The 22,017-nt window shown below is 35.4% G+C and overlaps 1 protein-coding gene across 1 annotated transcript in view; it reads right to left on the bottom strand.

The window, feature by feature from the left end:
- The window catches only part of KLHL4 (kelch like family member 4), a 119,484-nt gene that overhangs the window by 90,165 nt on the left and 7,302 nt on the right, over positions 1 to 22,017 (bottom strand). The gene's annotated exons all lie outside the window — the stretch shown is intronic.

Raw genomic sequence — 22,017 nt, forward strand, 5'->3', positions numbered from 1 at the left:
AAGAAAATATGCATAATATGATGCCATCTTTTGGTACTTCTTGATTCCTGATTTGTGACCTCATATGTGACCTCTTCTGAAGAATGTCTCATGTGCACTTGAAGAGAATGTGTATTCTGCTGCCTTAGAATGAAATGTTCTGAACATACCCATTTAAGCACACGTGGTCCCTTTTGTCATGCAAAGTCATTGTTTCCTTTTTGATTTTCTGCTTAGATGATCAATCCATTCATGTAAGTGGGGTGTTAAACACCTACTCTTATTGTCTTATGTTCCTTATTAATTGCACAGAAGTTCTCCAACAAAAGTGAACAGTCTCTCCCTGTGAACCTTAGGTTGCCCTTAGATGGTGCAATCTGCCTAGAAGTTGCTTGCTTGCCTTCTCTCCAGGACTAGTAAATTGTCCTTAGGTTTCTATTCCAGCCAAGCCTGCTCACTTCTAAAAATCTAGTCTTTGAACCCCACTGGTTGCAAAAACTCATGAAAATCAGCCCTTCTCATTTTCCCAGCCAATGTCTTTGGAGAAGTACTCTCCTTGTGCATATACCTGTGCTCTCCACTCTCTCTTGGCCCTCTCCAGAACTAGGGTGCCCTCCCCTCTGCAGCACCTGTGATCTATTTCTTCCCTAAACCACAACTCATCACTCCCTACTTTCCACAATGTGGCCTTTTCTTTACTTCTAGTTGTATAGTTTGTTCTGTCAGTACTCAGGTTGGGTTCTTGGGTATTAAGAATTATTTTATAGTTATTTAATTATATTCTAAGGAGGAGACAAGCCTAGGATCCACCTACCATGCTGCCATGTTAGCTCTCCCTATGTGTTCTTCATATATTTTGGGCATTTACCTCCTATCAAATAAATAATTTGCAATATTTTCTCCCATTCCCCAGGTTGTCTTCATTTTGTTGATTTTTTTTTTTGCTGTTTCCTATGTCTTTTTATATGTAAATAAAGCCTTTCTTTTAAACAAGTGAACACCACATTAGTAGTAGTATTGTGAGTCTTGATCAAGAATCCAGCTGAGATTATTTTGATGATGTGACAAAAAATTATATTAGGGGTGCCTGGGTGGCTCAGTCGGTTAAGCCCCTGCCTTCAGCTCGGGTCATGATCTCAGGGTCCTGGGATTGAACCCCACATTGGGCTCTCTGTTCAGCAGGGAGCCTGCTTCTCCCTCTCTCTCTCTCTGCCTGCCTCTCTGCCTACTTGTGATTTCTCTCTGTTTGTCATATAAATAAATAAAATATTTTTTAAAAATTATATTAGAAAAATCCTATAAAAGTGTATGTATCCATGTCTCCAAAAATTGGTGCATGACAAGTAAAAACTTCAGTGAGAAACCTATGTACAGTATTTGTATTTCAATAGTAGCAAAATGTTGAGTGTATCTTAATATACAGTTCTAATTTTTAAAATATGGTGATAATTTCTAGATTTGTTTTTTATAACATTTTCCTCCTGTTTTTTGTATATATCCAAATACACCACTATCTCAGGTTTAAATTAAATTACTCTTTCATTTGCTAAAATGGGTTCCTAGAATTGTACTGTTTGCAAGGTACCATGTTCTAGTCATTTAAGCAATGGATAGAATACAATAAATTTAAGAATTCATTTTGGTGAGGATGTGGAGGTAAAGGAACTCTTATGTATTGTTGGTGGAAATGTAAGTTGATACAGCCGCTCTGGATAATGGTACAGAGGTTTCATAAAAAATTATAAATGAAAATACCATATGGTCCAATAATTCCACTATTGGTTTATACCCAAAGAAAATGAAACCACTAAATTATATATATATATATATATATACACACACACACATACATGCATCTTATGTTTATTGTAACATTATTTAAAATAGCCAAGTTATGGATGTGATATAAATGTCCATTGATAGATGAATAAATAAGGAGACGTGAAATATATCTATATCTACATCTATATCTGTAATAAAATACTATATATCTACTTATATAATGCATATCTTAAATAGAATATATAAAATGAAATATTACACAGCCATGAAAAAGGATGAGATCTTGATATGTGCAAAAATATGAACGGATGTAGAGGGTATTATGGTATGCGAAATAAGTCACAAAAAGGCAAATACCATATGATTTAACTCATATATGGAATCTACAAAAGGAATAAATAAACAAAAGTAAAATCAGACCCATAAATATAGAGAACAAACTGATGGTTGCTGGAAAGAAGGGGTGTGAGGGGATGGGTAAAATGGGCTTAGGAGAATAGAAGATTCAGCTTTTCAGTTATGGAATAACTAAGGCATGGGAATAAAAGGCACAGCATAAGGAATATAGTCAATGGGATTCTTATTGTATTGTATGGTGAGTGATGATAGCTACCCTTCTGGTGAACACAGTATAATGTGTACAGTTGCCCAATCACTATGTTGTGAAGCTAAAATTCATATCACAATGTGTGTCAAATATATTCAAATAAAAAAATAAAGACAAACCAAAAATCAATTTTGATAACATCATTGCCTTATAGATTATGGTAAAAATTAACCTAACAACATACAGAAAAAGGGATCAGAGGCCTGCAAATTAGACATGATCCTAACTTAACCCAGTAGTGGGGAAGCCAAGGCTATTAATGGCTTAACAGAGGTCAATGACTGCCTTGAAAATGAGGAAGTAATTTCCAAAAATAAATGTAGAGATTAGTGAGATGAATAAGGGCAGAATATTTGGCCCATGAGGTGTTTTTCTAGTACTCCTGAAATTACACAGCCTACATAAGGGGCCAGTCAGTCCAGAGGGAATACTGAAGCACTATTTTCCCTGGGCTCTGAAACGAAATGTTCATGAGCAACACTCCCTTTAAGAATCTGAACTTTACATTAACATAAACATTTCCCCAGTATAGAGAAACAATTTCCTTTTCCTGAAACTACTAGGCACCTAATTATTGTCCAAAGGAATAAACATGTCACACACACACACACACACACACACACACACACACACCCTTTGTATCAGTAGTTAGTGTACTGGAACTAAGGGTACAATTATTTTTATTAAAAAAGTACAGTTTTGGTAAGCAAGTTTTTCTAATTTACTTACAAAACACTAACATAATCTATGGCTTATTGGATATCTTACTGTTATAGTACTACATTTAACCTTGCTTTATAATTATTGGTATACATATCTTATGCTCTCTTCTGTAATGTAAGCAACTAGAAAGCAGTTTCTTTATACATCATTCTCTCTTTCAAGGTACTTCATATATACTAGTCTTTATAAACATTTATTGAATGTGGTAATTAAGTAGTAGCTTCAGAGGAATTTTATCTTTTATGAATTTTTTTTCAGACATGAAAGGAATTACAGTATTATTATTATTATTTTACTTTCATTTACTGTTTTGTATCAGTGTAGTAACCTTGCAGTCTAAATTACTTTAGCTTCTTTAACAGTAGGGAGAATATTTTAACATACAAAATTGAATCTAAAAGGAGTTTAAAGTAAAACACTTATAAAAAATGGGCAAGTCTCAGCTAGCAGGAAGATCCTAACTCAAAGTATCTCAGTTAAGGGCAACATTAAAGAATTTTCATTTTTGTATATGTTCTTCCTGTTTGTTTCTTTCTTTGTTTATATAAAGAATTCCCTTAATGTCTCACTACGTGCTTCTAGAACAAGGGTTAACAAAATATGGCTTGTGAACCAAATTCAGCAGCCATCACTTTTCTATAGTTAATAAGCTAAAGAGAGATTTTATATTTTTAAATAATTAACAAGATCAAAAGGACACAGGAAAATTATGTGCAATTCCAAATTCAATGTCCATAAATATGGTTTTATTGGAATGCTGTAATACTTACTCATTTACATGTTATTTCTGGCTGTTTTCACACTATAGTCATTTGAGTAGTTGGAACAGAGGCTAAATGGCCTGCATAGTTCAAAATATTTACTGTAACTTTACATAAAAATTGTATTTACCCCTACTCTTAACATATTCATTGTATTCATGTCCCACAATGCGCTTCTAGAATACCTAAAAAGGACTTAAAAGTTTTTATTATCTTACATGTTATATTTTGTTAGTTTGAATTTACACAGCCCAATTAGCATATTGGTACATTAAAACAGATCATTAAATTTCTTGCATTTCATCCATGGCTTGGATTACTAGAAAATGTTACCTGCTAAATTTTACCACTTTGGTGGATACCACTAGATAGCCACTTCAGCAAATGGAAGAAAGATGTTTATAATTGACTCAATTATGAAGATATGTGGAAATCTCCTCAAATCAGAAATGAAATTAAGAAAATGGTAAAATAATAATGACTTATTATAAAGTAAGGAACTAAATAAGCAATGGCTAAATAATAAGGAGGCAGTTTTTTTTATCATCATTAAGAAACTATAGTAAGCTTAATAATCTGCCTAAGGTGAATGAAATATGATTAAAATTATTCAAAACATGTAAAATGTAAATGTTAATATTTATTGAAGACTTCTATGTGAGGCACTGTTCCAATAACTATATTTATTTCTTCAATTAATTTTCTATATAACCATAATTAGGTGCACATGGTTTTCTCATTTTAAAAATGAGAGTAACTGAAGCACAAAGATGTTAAATAATCCACTTGAGGTCATAAACACAAATAAGTGGAAGAATTGTCTGAATTCTGATACTCTGAATCCAGAGTATACCCAGTCACACTTTTTTTTATGTAGAGTGTGGCAGAAAAATGCCCCAGAACACAAGCACACTCTATTTGGGTTGGGTGTGGGGCCATAAATAACTTTTATTTTTCTAGAAAACAATGGGCATTTTAGGTTGGTTAGCATGACTTAAAGATAAATTCTATTGTTCATATAAATTAATTTTTCTTCCATATATTAGCAATTTCATCAGTGTGTTTTTTCATTCCCATTGTTTTATAAATCAAATCATGTCTAATATTTTGAACAAATTGAATACGAACTGAGGTAGATTGCAAAAATAATGATTCTTTTAGGATGAACAAACCCTAAATTACAAAGACACACTTTGTTGCCCATAATTACCAATTATTCTGTTTGCAGTCAGCAGTGTAAATCAGATCAAGAGACAAGAAGAAAACTGTTTTGCATTTGGCAAAACAGCAAGAGAGTATTGTTATGTACAAGTTTAGGTCTGACCTTTCTGTTGGGTAGGTGGGCTCTGGGCTCCCACTAGAACTCACCTGCCTTAGGGCCTTTCCTTGAGGCGAGTCAGGACTCAGCCCCTTTGAGCTCCTGTACAGCAGGCCCTTCCTATTCAATCACAACCTGCCTGCCTCTCCTCCACCCCTGCTATCTTATCTGTCCTATCTGACCCTCTTAGAAGCCCTCTTAAGAGCTCATGCAGATGCAACCATCCTTGCCCCCAACAGCCCAGGCAAAGACATCCCCCAGGCCCTAAATCCTGTGGACCAAGTTCTCATAGGAGAACTCCTTACAGTCCAGGTGGACCAGCCCCCATACTGTTATTCTCACAACTCCCACAGCGGCAAAACTCCTGGACACCACCCGTGGGTACACATCTCCAATCAAAAACCAGCCCCACCACAGGATGGCTGGACATCCCAAACCCTGGGGCCTACATGATTGCGGATTCCCAGCACTTCTTCTCCTCACTCTCCCCTTCCTCCTAACCCTCCCTAGCCATTTGTCCATCACACCCGAGTTCAGGTGGCACTTTTATCTAAGGGAAAACTGGACCCATGGGGAGACTGTACAGTCTAGCCTACTAGCTACCACCGATTGCCAGCCCGGAGGGTGCCAGGCCTCTATCAACTTTATCATCCCTACCTTCCTTGGCATTCAGAGGGGGTACTACAACCCCGCCATCTGCTTCATCTATGACTAAAGCCATCCTAACTGCCAAACATACTGGGTCCAGACAAATGGGGGCTGCTCATATACCTACTGCAAAATGCATAAGGCCCGACTAGATATTTATGGAAACCAGCACTCGCAATATCGCTTCACGACTGATGGGAGTAGTGCTTGGTACCTCACCATCCCCAATCCTTAGGATCCACGATGGGCTACTGGAGTTGAGGCCAAACTTTACACATGGCCCTCTGATTCATGTCCAATGGCCTCCTTGCACATCTACCAGGCCTATGTTAGAAACACTCCCCAAAATTCTCAGGACCTCCAGAGCCAGTTGTGGTCCACCCAGGCCCAGGAACAAGCAATCAGAAATTCCCTACTCACCTCCCCCCTCAGGATTCTGACCCATTTTCCTGGCTCAAACTTATTCAACAAGGCCTTACTCTGACCAACCTTTCCGGTATGGGCAACCTGTCCCACTGCTTTATCTGTGCAGCTCTCAGGGCCAACCCCCATATCGAGATACCCTTACCACACCCTTTCAAAATAGCCACTCCCACTCTTACCTCTTTGCTACTCAGCACTCTACAGAACATTCCCCTATTTGTTGATCCTCAAAACCCAGTACTCCCAATCTGCTACTCATCCCCAAACTCTTCCTTATGCAATTTGACTAATTCATTCTCCCCTACTCATGCTCCTCTGGGAGGTTTCTTTCTTTTTTTTTTTTTTTAAAGATTTTATTTATTTATTTGACAGAGAGAGATCACAAGTAGGCAGAGAGGCAGGCAGAGAGAGAGAGAGAGGAGGAAGCAGGCTCCCCGCTAAGCAGAGAGCCCGATGTGGGACTCGATCCCAGGAACTTGAGATCATGACCTGAGCCAAAGGCAGCGGCTTAACCCACTGAGCCACCCAGGTGCCCCTGGGAGGTTTCTTTTGGTGCAATGGCACTCTGTCGAAAACCCCCAAGTTCTCAGACACCCTCCTATGCATCCCAATATCCCTGATCCCCCAACTAACCATCTACACTCAAGCTGAAGTGGTTATCCTCACTGACCCCCTCCAGTGACAGAAAAGGGCTCTGTTTCTTCCCCTGGTTATTGGGGTCTCATTGGCTTCTTCCCTAGTGGCCACCAGGCCACTAGCTCACTGGGGACCTAGCTCATTCCATAGAAACCACCCCAGATTTATCCAAACAGCTCCAGACAGCTGTGGAGGCCTCAGCCGAGTCCTTGGCATCCCTACAATGACAGATTACCTTAGTGGCACAGGTAGCCCTACAGAACTGACGAGCCCTGGACCTTCTCACTGCAGACAAGGGAGGAACCTGTTTATTACTCAATGAAGAATGCTGCTGTTATATCAATGAATCTGGTATAGTCGAAACCAATATTAGTGTCCTGGCAAAAATCAACGACTCCCTTCATGGCCAGCATCACCCTGAAATAAACCCCTCTCAATGGTGGCTTTCCCCCTTAATGACCTGGCTCCTTTTGATCCTAAGTCCCCTTATTCTCCTCTGCCTATTAGCACTAATAACCCCCTGTGTTCTTTGCCTCATTCAGGATTGCATCCGCGAGGTTTCCAGGGTCACTGTCAACCAACTACTCCTGCATCCCTATATCCGCCTACCCACATCCAAAGGACACTATAATGATGCCCTTCACCAGCAGGAGGTAGCCAGATCTGAATCGCTGCCCCTATTACACCAAAAAGGTTGGAATGTTGGGTCGGCAGGCTCCAGGAGTGCAGGAGGAACAATAGAAATGACTGCCAGGGACCGCCATCTTCGAGCCCCCTCCCTTCCCTTCCTCAGCCCTTGACTCTCCCACCAAAAGGATGTATGCCCAGGTCACATCTCCATAGGTAACCTGATACTTATGCAGGAAACAGAAGTATAAGGGCCCCCCACCCCATACCCTCCTATCACCAAATACCCTACCATATATGGATATGAGCCCATGCCCTGCCTTGGCCCAATAAAAGGCCCCCACTGACACCCTCCCAGTGCGACTTCCCCCACTCCCCTTTCCGGAGTCAAGAAACCTCACCTAAGGGTGCCCACCTCCTCCCAGTGTGACTTTCCTGACTCCCCTTCTCCTGAGCCCTGAAACTTCGCCAGCAAGTGCCTTTAATAAATCTTGCCTTGCACCCACCTTGCCTGGTGTTGTTTACCTCGCCTGTGAAACTTTACACTTTCCATGATACCTGCTTAAAAATTCAAAGACATTGATTCACAAAACTAATATTGGCAAATTTTCATTGTTGCATTTCAGTCACAGTTCAATCTGAAAATCAACTAGGTATGTTTTTATAATGACATTATTTTAGATGTTTTGTAGAGAAGTGGTAAATTATGAGAAATAATAAAAATAGGGTATTTGGTATTGCTGAAGCCCCCCCCCCGTCATTGAATATGATAATCAGAGACATCAAGAAAAACAAAGGAGTTAATGCAAACATGATGTTTTAACAGAAGACATCAAGCTACTTTCCATATATACAGAAGACATAAAAGGAACTGAAGACTCTGGGAAAAATCAGAACATATATTATATTTAAAGAAAAATGATGACAGAAGGTTTGAATTGAGAAAAAAATAGTTTTATGCCTTTCTTACTACCCCCCCATTAAATTAAGCAGATACTGGATAATGATGAGAAGACCTTAGGAGTAAAAGGTTCCAGAGAAACCAGCATAAAAACAGTCAAAACCAAAAATGACTCAAGGGTTTATCATTTATATATATATATATATATATATATATATATATATACACACACACACACACACACACACACACACACAAACACACGTATAGGCATATAAATTATATATAGCTTGAACTATATATGAAGAATATAATCTATGTTCTTGTTCCCTTTTAAATTTGCTAATCTCATTAAAATTACAAGTTCTTGTATCTACTGTGTAGTACTTCTAAAATGTTAATGCATATTTTAGCCATAATTATTCACAAAATATGAAAATAATATGAAGAATCTTCTGTGGTTGGTTTTCTTTTAGTATTTAAGGAGTCTATGCCCTTTAATGAAATCTTAAAAAGTCAAAGATTTTGGCAATATTATCCAGTAAGAGAAAATTCAAATACAAGATTAGGTGTAGCTCTGGGATTTGTGAATTTTGTCTCTCTTCTTTCCAAGATTTCTTGCATAGATTCTTATAATTTAAAAAGAAGAGGGCACCTGGGTAGCTCAGTCAGTTGAGAGTGACTCTTGATTTCAGTGTCAGATCATTGTCTCATGGTTGTGGGACCAAGCTCCACATCAGGCTCCAGATTCAGTACGAAGTCTATTTCACATTCTCTCTCCCTCTGCCACTTCCCCTACTCATACTCTCTCTCTTTTGCTCTCAAATAAATAAATAATAAAATCTAAAAAAGAAAAATAAATCAAAAGAGAAGAACAAAGGAATGGGTGTGAAAGATGTAGAATTAGATGAAGCTCATATTCAAAACCATATGAATGAAGGAAGCCTGGGTGGCTCAGTCCATTTAAGTGACTGCCTTTGGCTAAGGTCATGATCCCAGAGTCCTGGGATGAAGTCCTGCATCAGGCTCCTTGCTCAGTGGGTAACCCACTTCTCCCTCTGCCTGCTATTTCCCCTGCTTGTGCACTATCTCTCTCTCTGACAAATGAGGAGTTAAAGAGGAGAAGGGAGTTGGGGTAAATTGGAAGGGGAGGTGAACCATGAGAGACTATGGACTCTGAAAAACAATCTGAGGGGTTTGATGGGGCGGGGCGGGGGGAGGTTGGGGGAACCAGGTGGTGGGTATTAGAGAGGGCACGGATTGCATGGAGCACTGGGTGTGGTGCAAAAATAATGAATACTGTTATGCTGAAAATAAATAAAAAATTAAAAATTAAATCTTTAGAAAAATATGAATGATATAGTGTGAGAGAACTTGAGATTTTCCCTTGTATTTCATCATGGAAATTCAGCAGGCTACCACAAAATAAACATCTTCCTTAAATATAACAAAGTGAACTCAAAGTCAGTTCAATTCAAAATGATTTCCCAAATATTATCAGTATGAATTTACTAGATATAAAGTTTGAAAAATCATTGTCTCTTTTAATTAAATATTGTAATTATAGAGGGCAAAGATTGAATGGAGCACTGGGTGTGGTGAAAAAATAATGAATACTGTTATGCTGAAAATAAATAAATTTAATTTAAAAAAATGGAGAAAAAGTTTTAAAAATATTGTAATTATAGTAAGAGTACCCCCCAAAATTAATTGCCACTTTTTTGAAGGCTGTTTCTGTCCCCTTAAGTATTTTTGCTCTGCTAATTAATTTACCATATCTAGCAACAATTATTGAAATAAACATAGTAGTTTCCAGAAATAGATATCAATAATCATCATAGTTCATATCCAGTTACACAGGTATGATTTTCACGGCATAGATGGTTCCTGACACAACTCTGTATGCAACTCCCTTCCATACAAAAATTTCTGCTCCTATTCATCCTCTCCTAGGAAAGGAATCAAAATAGTAAAGAAAGAAAATTGAAGAGTTAGAAAACGGAGGAGGAGAATCTCCTAAATCACAGGAATTTAGATGTTATCTATACTTAGCATGGAATGGAGATCTATATTGAGACTCTCAACCTTTTACTTCCTACATTATTTGGAGCCAAGTACAGGTCTGTGACTTTCCAGAACACCACCTAGTTAAATATATGCCTCAATGAACATTTATAAATAAAATATCAAATAACTGATCTGAGGTAGTACCATATTTAATTCTTAGAATACCTGACATTAACTGTAAGAACCATATCTAAATGAAATTTCCCCATATCCTCCCTTTTCTGGCCATGTACACTTTAAATGAAAAGAACGAGATTAGTTAATGAAGTAAAATCTGAAGTTCATGCATAATATTTAAGCTAGTTAAGTTTATTGAAGCATTTTATCAACAATACAAATCATATTTAGTTAATCACACCCTGAGAAGATGGCACGATTTTTTTTAAAGCTTAACCTTTTCTAGGAAGTGTGTGTTTGGGTGGCGGGGGGAGGTGAATAGTATTATGGGAACTTTGAGATACAGTTCATAGAGTCATCCCTGTAATTATCATCTAATGTTGAAAATCACATAAAATACAAAAATATAATCATCTGGAGAAAACATTCTTTAGAATTCAAATTAATTTTATAAACAAAAATCATCCAATGTTTTATTATATTGTCTTAATATAGTCAAAGAGATATATCTTTGAAAGACAAATTTCTCCAAGTCAGTGATCTTTTGTTTCACACAAACTAACTAAAGAAAAAAAAAAACTGGAAAGATATATAGATATCTTTAAGTTACTCTATTACCCATATGTTCACTAGGTTGTTTCCCAGCACTGTCAGTATGACATTGATGTGAACCCTGTTCTTATAAATTCCAGAATCATTCTTTCTTTAAGGTGATGGAAGTAGAAAATAGATATTTCTAAATATATATTATTGTATCAGAAATGCTGACTTTTAAGTGTTTTATTTCTTTTGATCACAAGTGTCAAAGCATGCCTTCTGGGAAATAGCACTATAACATAATAGTAGCAAAGAGGAGTGAATAACATGGTTTTCAACATGAAGATATTTTAAAAATCAAACAAATTAAATAACAGGTTTGAATTCAATAAACAGAGTGTGTTTTGATGTCAATACATACCATCCTTACTACTATCAATAAACCATTGGATGTATTCTGTGTTTTAGCACCTTCAGTGTATTTCACTAATGGTATTGCATACATCAATAAAAATTAAGGAAAGCCTTAAAAATACTAGAAATCCAAGTGGTTTAATCATTAAAAATGTTTAATAGTCCATTGCCTTACAAGTATTTCTTAAATACACTTTCAGAATTAAGCAATCATATAACAAACAAGCTCAATTCTACAGTTTCTATTTATCTATAAATTAATATTTGTGATTAATATAAAATTTAAAAAGATATGGATGTTTAAATTCTAACTTTTACAAACACATGTAAATTATATTTTAAAATATGTGATGATAAATCTATTTAAACATGGCTTAATCAATGATATATACTTTTGCTTCAATATAACCTTAGAAGTACTGTCATATTTTACTCATTCAAAATGAAAAGACAATGAATGAGACAATAATAGATTAAGTTGCAAAATTTCCTCCACGTGGGCCTTTCCAATCTTTTAGCAGATTTATATTTTAGCTAAGTAATGACTAGAATTTTCATGTTCCTGTAAAAATTTATGCTATGCTGGGAGAAGAAAAGGAAATAATTATATGCAAGGGGAGATGTTTATTATTTGAGCTTTACTGGACGCAATATCAGATGTTCCATGAATTTTTATGCTAGATTTTCTTTTAATAGCATTGAAATTTAAGTAACATAAGTAAAATTTTGTTCATTTATTTTTCCAAACCACTTTCAACACAAAATAATTGTTCCTTAGTCTTTAGTTGTCTTTAAATGGTCTTTAGTTGTCAACAGAAGACTGCCTAAATTATCAAGAAGGTGAGAAAAGGGATTTTAAGAATTTTCTTTCAATCCTGGCAATTGGGCTTGAAGAGAAAATTAAAGGATAACTTTTAAAATTATCTTTAACTTTTTAAAAAAGATTTTATTTATTTATTTGGGAGAGAGAGAGTGCGTGCACTGGAGTACAGGTGAGGAACACAGAGAGATGCAAAGTTCCTGCTGAGCAGGGAGCCCAACAAGGAGCTCTATCCCAGAACCCTGAGATGAGGACCTGAGCCAAAGGCAGATGCTTAACCAATTGAGCCATCCAGGTGCCTCTATCTTTAAATTTTTGAGGAATCTCCATCATGTTTTCCCAGTTTGCCCCAACTGGGAAAGTTTCCATTCTCACCAACATTGTAAGAGGGATCCCTTCACTCCATTTCCTAGCCGACATCTGTTGTTTCCTGAGTCATTAACTTTAGCCATTCTGAGTGCTGTCAGGTGGTATCACATTGTGCTTTTGATTTGTGTTTCTCTCATGTCAAGTTATGTTGAATGTTTTTTCATGTGTCTGTTGGTTATTTGTATGTCTTCTCTGGAGAGCAATTGTACTACTAGATATTTATCCAAAAGATAAAAACATGGTGATTTGAAGGGGCACATGCAACCCAGTATTTATAGCAGCAATATCCTTAATAGCCAAAATGTGGAAAGAGCCTAGATGTCCACCAACAAATGAATGGATAAAGAAGATGTGGTACTCAGCCATTAAAAAGAATGAAATCTTGTCACTTGCAACAACGTAGATGAAACTAGAGGGCATTATACTAAGTGAAATAAGTCATCCAGTGGAAGACAATTATCATATGATTTCACTCATATGTGGAATTTAAGGAACAAAACAGATGAACATAGGGGACAGGAAGGAAAAATAAAATGAAAATTGAGAAGGAGGCAAATTATAAGAGATGCTGAACTCAAGGAAACTAACTAGCTGAGAACTGTTAAAGGGTTGTGGGTGGAGGTGGAGTGATAATTAGGTGATGAATGTTAAGGAGGGCTCTTGATATAATGAGCAGTGTATGTTATATACAACTGATGAATCATTAAATTCTTCTATCTCTGAAATAATACAAGATTATCTTAGAGGTTTTACATAGGTATATTATCATCAGTTTTATAGTTATGAGAAGAAAATAAGAAAATAAGGGCTACATTACTTTAGTGTATTTGTTCATTAGTTTTCAGAGAAACTGTCAGTGGTATTTGGATAACCTCATTTATTCAATAAAATTATAAAATTGATCTACTTAAGAATAACAGCATAAATATGAACGCACTAAATTATTGATTATGCATACTAATCGTGGGTAGAAGCTGAAAGAGTAGATGATTCTTTGACTATCACCAAAGACCCTTCATGCCTTTTTCTTGAACTCAGAGTATATGGAGAAGCTCTCATGTGGTGATAGACAATTTATAAAGCATTACATCTACTCCTGAATTGACTGAATGCTTTAATATATTTTCTGCAAACAATGACATGATCAAAATGACTTAACTATTTCTATGACACAAAAGTTTGTGGAATCTACTGATTTATATCTTTGAAGTGGCAGTTACCTAATTTGAGAAGACATAGTTATTTCAAATATTTAATCACAAGGAATTCTGTAGTCAGCACTTTTCAACATCATCTATAACAATAATTGGATATTAATAATTTTATCAGAAGAAAAAAGTTGAATATGCTGTTGAGATAATAACCTGATCAAATTTCAGAAGTTAGAAAACTTGACTTACAGTCCCACTTTTGCCACTAATTATCTATAGCTATTCTCTTTTAGATTTCACTTTTCAAGCCTGTGCAGTTCTTTAAAAGTCCTTTCAAGTTAAAATCACAAGATATCTACAAATATACAATTATTATAGACACAATTCAAAGTAAAAACATGAAAAAATTAGAGCAGAAATTTCTTCAGATGTACAATAGTTATGAAACTAATTATAGCATATGTAGTTGCTTTGATCTTTTCTGACAAGTTCAAGTGTATATACAATACTTTATATAGAAATAAAAAAACATCTTGACCTGTTGCAAGATGTATGCTAATTGCTACCAAAATTGCTTCATCATTAAGCCAAATTATTAATATCAGATAAATGCTCCTAAAATGTGACTATTTAATGTACTAAATGATCTTATTCAGATCAAAATTTGTAGAGAAAAACTTAATATTTCATCTCCTTTTCTAGCTTCCTTAAAAATGACAAATAAACCCATGTAGAGAACAAAGAAAATATATAAGGTGAAGAAAGCAACTCTGAAGTACTAAAAAAATATAAGGAGAAAGTAAGAGAAAAGCAGACTATTTGTTATGAAAGCTGACATGGGGAAAATTAGGTCTGATGGCAGTGTTGCAGAACATAATCAGAATTTTTAAGAAATATAGTATATACAAAATTATATTAGTAATTATTGTCCAGTCTTCAAGAAATCACACCAAGAGTTAAGGGACCTTAGTAGTGGTAAACTGTCATTGGTTATTATTTTTCTGATTTTGAAAAACTGACAATAATAAAAGAATTTCTATGTGGTTGAAGTTTATTTTTATTCCTAGATTAACCTTTCTATGTTTGCATTTCAAGATGTCTTGAGTTGAGTGGCTCAGTGGATCAAGCATCCACCTCTTGATCTTGGCTCAGGTCATCTCAGAGTTGTGAGATTGAACCCAATGTGGAGCCCGTGTTGGTCTGTGAGCTCAGCATGGAGTCTGCTTGGGATTCTCTCTACCTCTCCTTCCTTTTTGCCCTTCCCTCCCCCATTTAAAGAAATAAATAAATAATCTTTAAAAAATGACTTGATTCATTAAAACCCACTTCCATCCTAAAATGTCAGATAGCCTCCCTATTAAACACTAGGATATCTGAACTGAGTGGCTGCCTTGTAAGTGTTCTTAAAAGATTGTTTTCCATTCTAACTGGATTATGAATTTCTTAATGGTAGGATTTATGTTTTCCTCTTTTCATTATCCTTTCACAGAACCTAATAACGTTAATTACACATGAAAGGATGCAAAGCTAAATTAATTCTGCTGACTACTTTTCAAGCATTTTCCCAGTCAGTATTTGAGAATTTGTCAATGTAACCCACAGATTCAACAGTATCTACAATTCTTTTTTTTTCTCATTTTTTTTTTTTAAACTAACATGCGGCTTGAACTCCTAATGCTGAGATCAAGACCCAAGCTGACATCAAGAGTTGGGCACTCAACAGACTGAGCCACCCAGGTACCCCTCTACAGTCCTTTATATAACGTATAATTGATTATTATACATTATAATTGATTATACTTTATATAAAGCCTTGTTTTTTTTTATTTCATCTTTGCCTTTACCAATATATCACTATCTATAGAAATCCTGACAAATTGGGCTTGCTGTAGCTTACCATATATATATATATATATATGTATTTTTTTAAGTTTAGTTCAGAAATTTGTTAAAAATTCACATTATTAAATCCCATTTCAAAACAAATAAATTAAATTATCTGGTGGTGGATATTGAGTAAGTACATTTTTTAAAATTTATTTATTTGACAGACAGAGATCACAAGTAGGCAGAGAGGCAGGCAGAGAGAGAGGAGGAAACAGGCTCCCCGCCGAGCAGAGAGCACGACGCAGGGCTCGATCCCAGGACCCCGGGATCATGACCCGAGCCAAAGGCAGAGGCTTTAACCCACTGAGCCACCCAGGCACCCCAAGTAAGTACATTTCTAACAAGCTCCACAGATAATACTTGACAACAGGGAGGTCCAGGATGTTATTCAGCACTATCCGGAGAAGGAATTGTCTCAGGAGTAGTCCATTGGACTAGTATCTAAAAATGATCTGCCTCTAGCACTCTGATATAACTTTTATAACCTTATAGATTTAGTAGGGGTTGTTTTTCTAGCGTTGTATTCATATTCTCATTTTCTCTGTCACCCCTAACCCAGATTCAGGCCTCCAGTTTTATGGCCTTGGCAAGGCAAATGTTCCTTTTATTTAATGACCTCTTTTTACTATTCTTAGTACTTTGACTAAACCTTGTTTTTGGTTAATTCATTCATTGTAACATAGCAAGAAGCTCTTAAATTACTTTGCCTTGTGAAAAGATTTTGGAGATACACTTTGAAGGTGAAAATAATAAGGGGTCATCACTAGCAATGGGGAAATTGAGTCCATTTAAGGTCTAAGTTCAACCTTTAAGGAGATGGGTATTATCACACTGGCCTTGCTTTTATGATAATTCTTTGCTTATACTTGATGACATTTCTGAAGTAATATCCTGGTTGCCTAATTAACCTGGAATAATAAGTGCTTCAGATTAGAGTACTTAAAGTGTATTGACCTAGAGATTTTATAGTTGGACTTTACTTACCCAGATAAATGAATACCTTTATTGGCTTACCAAGGTATTTTTAACATTTTATACTTTTGACTATCTTAATACAAAAGAAAAAAAATACTCAAAATGTATGGTTTCATGTCTCTAAGTGATTTTATAAGACTATCCGCTACATTTAGCCTTTTTTATATAATAATTCTCTCATTACTGTTCTGCAAAATTGTATTTTCTTTTGCAACCATATGTAGTCTATATTATAGTCTTCACAAATATAGAATTTAATGATGAAAGCTCAATATTAATAAAAGTATTAATAAAAGTATCTTAAGGATATACAGTAGGGTTTCTTTGATTGTTTTTATAATTGATTTTTCATTGAAAATCAGTACTTTTCTCTTCCAGTTAAGGTATTATACTCTTCAGTACAATAACAGTTATACTCAGTATGAATATACTTAAAATTATCCGTTTTTGTATGACTAATATATCATTTCATGGAGTCTTGAAGAATGCAAATTTTTTTTAATGGATGATACAAATATCTCTCATTTATTACAGATAAAGTTGGAAATGTGATAATAGATAGTCAACAGTAAAAATAGATATGAATGCATTTTCTCTAAGACCAGTAACAAGGCAAGGATGCCCATTCTCATCACTTCTATTCACCATCACACTGGAACTCTTAGCCAAAGCAATTAGGAAGAAAAGATAAATAAAAATCATACAAATCAGAAAGGAAGAAGAAAAATTGTATTTGTACATGTCATAATCTGATGTATAGATAATCATGAAAACTCTTTAATAACTGGTAGAATGAATCAATGAATTTGGTAAAGTTACAAGATATAAAATGAACATATAAAAATCAGTTATGTTTCTTTATACTAACAAAATCTATCTGAAAAAGAACTTAAGAAAAACTATCCTATTGAGGCACGTGCATGGCTTAGTTGGTTGAGCACCTGACTCTTAGTTTCAGCTCAGCTCATGATCTTAGAGTTGTGAAATTGAACACCATGTTAGACTCCATGCTCAGTAATGAGTCTGCTTGAGATTGTCTCCCCACTTGCCCGCAGACTCTCTTTCTCACTCTAATATAAATAAATAAATATTTTTAAAAAGAAAAAAAAAACCCAGCCGTTTTGATAAAAAGATAAAAAAGAATAACACACTTAAGGATAAACTTAACCAAAGGTAATAGACTGTATGGTTAAAATTATTTAAAAAAATAATGAAAGAAATTAGACACAAAAAAAAGGAATGTCATCTCCTGTTCATGGATGGAAAAAAATGATATTGTTAAAATGCCAATAATATCCAAAGTTATCTACAGATTATTGTAATCTCTATCAAACCTCAATGCCATTTTTCACAAAAAGGGGAAAATATCCTAAAATTCATATGAAACTACAAAAAAAAAAAAAAGCCAAAGCAATCTTGAAAAAAGAAGAAAGCTGAAGGCATCACATTTCCTGATTTCAAAATATACAGACCAATGGAACAGAATTAAGAGCTCAGAAAAAAATAAATCATGCATATATGGTTAACTGATCTTTGATGAGGGTGTCAAGAATATACAATGAGGAAAGGACAACTTCTTGGACATATAGTGTTAAAAACTGCATATCTACATGCAAAAGAATGAAATCAGACCTCAATCTTACACCTTTCACAAAAATCAACTCACAGTGGATTGAAGATTTAAATGTAATACCTGAAACTGTAAAACTCTGAGCAAAAGAAAACAACCTTCAGGGTATTGGTCTTGAAAGTTATTTCTTGAATATAACACCAAAAACACAAGCAACAAAAGCTGAAATTGACCAGTGAGAATACATCAAACTCAAAAGCTTCTGTACAGCAAAAAGTGAAAAGACAACCTATGGGTTGGGAGAATATATTTTCAAACCATATATGTAATAAGGGGATACAATCTAAACTATAAAAGTAACTCATACAATTCACTAGCAAAAAAACAAATAATGTGATTAAACAATGGGTAAAGTACTCGCATAGACAGTTCTCCAAAGATATACAAATGGCCAATACACATATGAAAATGTCACTAATCGTCAGTGAAATAAAAATCAATAGCACAGTGAGATATCACTTCATGCCTTTTAGAATGGCTATTATTAAAAAAAATAAAAGAAAACAAGTGTTGGTGAAGATTTGGAGAAATTGGAACCCTTGTACAATATTAGTGGGAATGTAAAATGATGCAACTGCTATGGAAATCATTTTGGAGTTTCCCCTAAAAATTAAAACTAGAACTGTCAAAAGATCCAGAAATCCCATGGCTAAATATATATAAAAAATCAAAATCAGGGTGTGCCTGGGTGGCTCAGTGGTTTAATCCTCTGCCTTTGGCTCAGGTCATGATCTTGGGGTCCTGGAATCAAGCCCAGCATCAGACTCTCTGCTCAGCAGGAAGCCTGCTTCTCTCTCTCTCTCTCTCTGCCTGCCTCTCTGCGTACTTGTGATCTCTGTCTGTCAAATAAATAAATAAAATCTTTTTTAAAAAATCAAAATCAGTATCGTGAAGAGACATCTACACTCCCATGTTCATTGCAGCATTATTCACAATATCCAAGAAATAGAAATAACCTAAGTCTATCAGTGGAGGAATGCATAAAGACAATGTGATATATACATACAATGGAATATTAGCCTTAATAAAGAGAGAAATTCTGCCCTACGCAATAACATGGATGAACCTGGAGGATATTGTGTGTTAAGTAAAATAAGCTAGTCATAGAAGGACAAAAGTTACCTGATTTCACTTATATGAGGTAAACAAAATAGTCAAATTCCTAAAAAAAAAAAAAAAAAAAAAAAAAAAAGGGATCGTGGTTTCCAGGGGTTGGGGGTATGGAAAATGGGGAGTTGTGTTGTTCAACAGGTGTAAAGTTTCAACATTGTGCCTATAGTTAACAGTACTCTATTATGTACTATTATGTACCTAAAATTTTGTTGAGAGGGTAGATTTAATGTTAAGTGTCCTTACCACAATAAAAAGATAAAAACTAGAATATTTTTAAAAAGTTAAAATTACTTATTCAAATATATTCATGAACTGTCTGGAGTCCTGAAATCCCATTCAACTGGACATTGATACTCTATCATAGTTTTTAGATTTTAACATCATGAGTAGATACTCCACAGTCATGTTGAGTTTTGTATTTTTCTTTTTCTTTTTAAGATTTATTAGTTTTAGAGAGAAAGTGAGTTCTAGCAAGGGGAAAGGAAGTAGAGAAGGAGAGAAGCAGACTCCCTGCTGTGTGGGGAGCCCAGTGTGGGGCTCAATCTCACAATCTTCAGATCGTGACCTCCACTGAAATCAAGAGTTTGACACTCAATTGATTGAGCCATACAGACAGCCCAAGTTCTGTATTTTCTGTTTTTCTCACATTTTTCCTTAAGTTGTTATACTTATTAATATGCTCTTTTCAGTACTATTCATTACTTTATCCTTCCTGTGATACGGAACTATTTAAGATCTGAGAAAAGCAAATAGAACATGTTCCTAAAATTATTCACAGACACACAAAAAATTATTAGGGATTAATAAGTCCTGACGTCTAAGATAAAATTCAGACAGTCCTTACCCTGTCAATTCAAACCCTACATCATCAATGTCTGACCTTTATTTCCTGCAAAGTTTTGTACTATTCTTCAATGTAAATCATTCACTTCAACTAAAGTGAAATCTATCTTTTGAGCACACCTTCAACTCCTGTGCTTCAGTGCCTTTTTGAAGAAACTCTGTGTTGTTCCTCCTACCTAGAATTCATTCTTCCCCATATCTGTATCAAAATGTTGTCCATTCATCAAGATTCATCTCAAATCATCTCTCCTCCATGAAGTAGTCTAAAGTTGCTCTGATCAGAATTACTTTATGTCTTTTAATGCCTATAGGGCTTAATCACCAAGTAACTTAAAACTCTTCTCGCAATATACTCCTTTTTTATGCCCAAGAAATTTTAAATGAAATACTTTATCTACCCAACAATATTATAAGCGTTTAGTGGGAATCCACAAATATTGTTTATCTTTTAATTCTTTTTTTTTTATTTCTTTTCAGCGTAACAGCATTCATTGTTTTTTGCACCACACCCAGTGCTCCATGCAATACCTGCCCTCCATAATACCCACCACCTGGTTCTCACAACCTCCCACCCCCTGCCCCTTCAAAACCCTCAGGTTGTTTTTCAGTGTCCACAGTCTCTCATGGTTCATCTCCCCTTCTAATCTTTTAATTCTTAAAGAACCTAAGAAAACCTAATACGTACAGTAGGGGTTTAATAAATGTTGAATGAAGGAAACAATAAATGAATAAAAACGAACACCTTAGTGAAGAAACTGGTTGGTTGAATGTTACAACAGACTTCAGGCTAAGTTATGGAGTTGTGTTGCCTAAATTTTCATGTGACTGTTACATATGCAGTTGTTTATTAGTGTTATTACAACTACTGTAATTGTTAGCCAGAAAAGGACACTTAAATGCCATTGTTCTTGGAAGAGTCTAGTTTTTCAGGGAAAAGATGGACAAAAGATTTAACATATAGTACCTATTGATTAAGCTACTAGTGGGATGAATAAAAACAATCATTTATGTTAAGCACTCACTAAAAAATATTTCCAAATTGTTTAGTATAGCTATTGAAAAAGTAACAGAAATAGGGTATAAGTAAGCCATGAGGTCTATATTCTGAATGGGAACATTTGAGAGCATGGAAGGGATAAGTTACTCTGATTAAGAGTAACAGGCTAAGGCAGGTTAACAGTAGTAACAAAGTATTCACTTCTGATAGTTTTTTTTTCCAGTGATCTAGTTTTTAAATTAAGTGTTTATTTAAATTCAGTTATATAACATTGTGTGATATTAGTTTCAGGTGCACATTATAGTGTTTCAACAATTATATACATCACCGGGTGCTCACCACAAGTGCATTTTTTAAAAAATTTTATTTATTTACCAGAGAGAGAGAGGGGGAGAGAGCGAGCACAGGCAGACAGAATGGCAGGCAGAGGCAGAGGGAGAAGCAGGCTCCCTGCTGAGCAAGGAGCCCGATGTGGGACTCCATCCCAGGACGCGGGGATCATGACCTGAGCCGAAGGCAGCTGCTTAACCAACTGAGCCACCCAGGCATCCCTACAAGTGCATTTTTATCCCCATAACCTATTTCACCCGTCCATCAACACAACTTCCCTCTGGTAACAATCAGTTTGTTCTCTATAGTTAAGAGTCTGTTTCTTGGTTTCCCTTTCTCTCTCTTTTTACCTTTGATTGTTA

This window comes from Mustela nigripes, chromosome X, assembly GCF_022355385.1.
Source record: "Mustela nigripes isolate SB6536 chromosome X, MUSNIG.SB6536, whole genome shotgun sequence".
Classification (NCBI taxonomy): Eukaryota; Metazoa; Chordata; class Mammalia; order Carnivora; family Mustelidae; genus Mustela; species Mustela nigripes.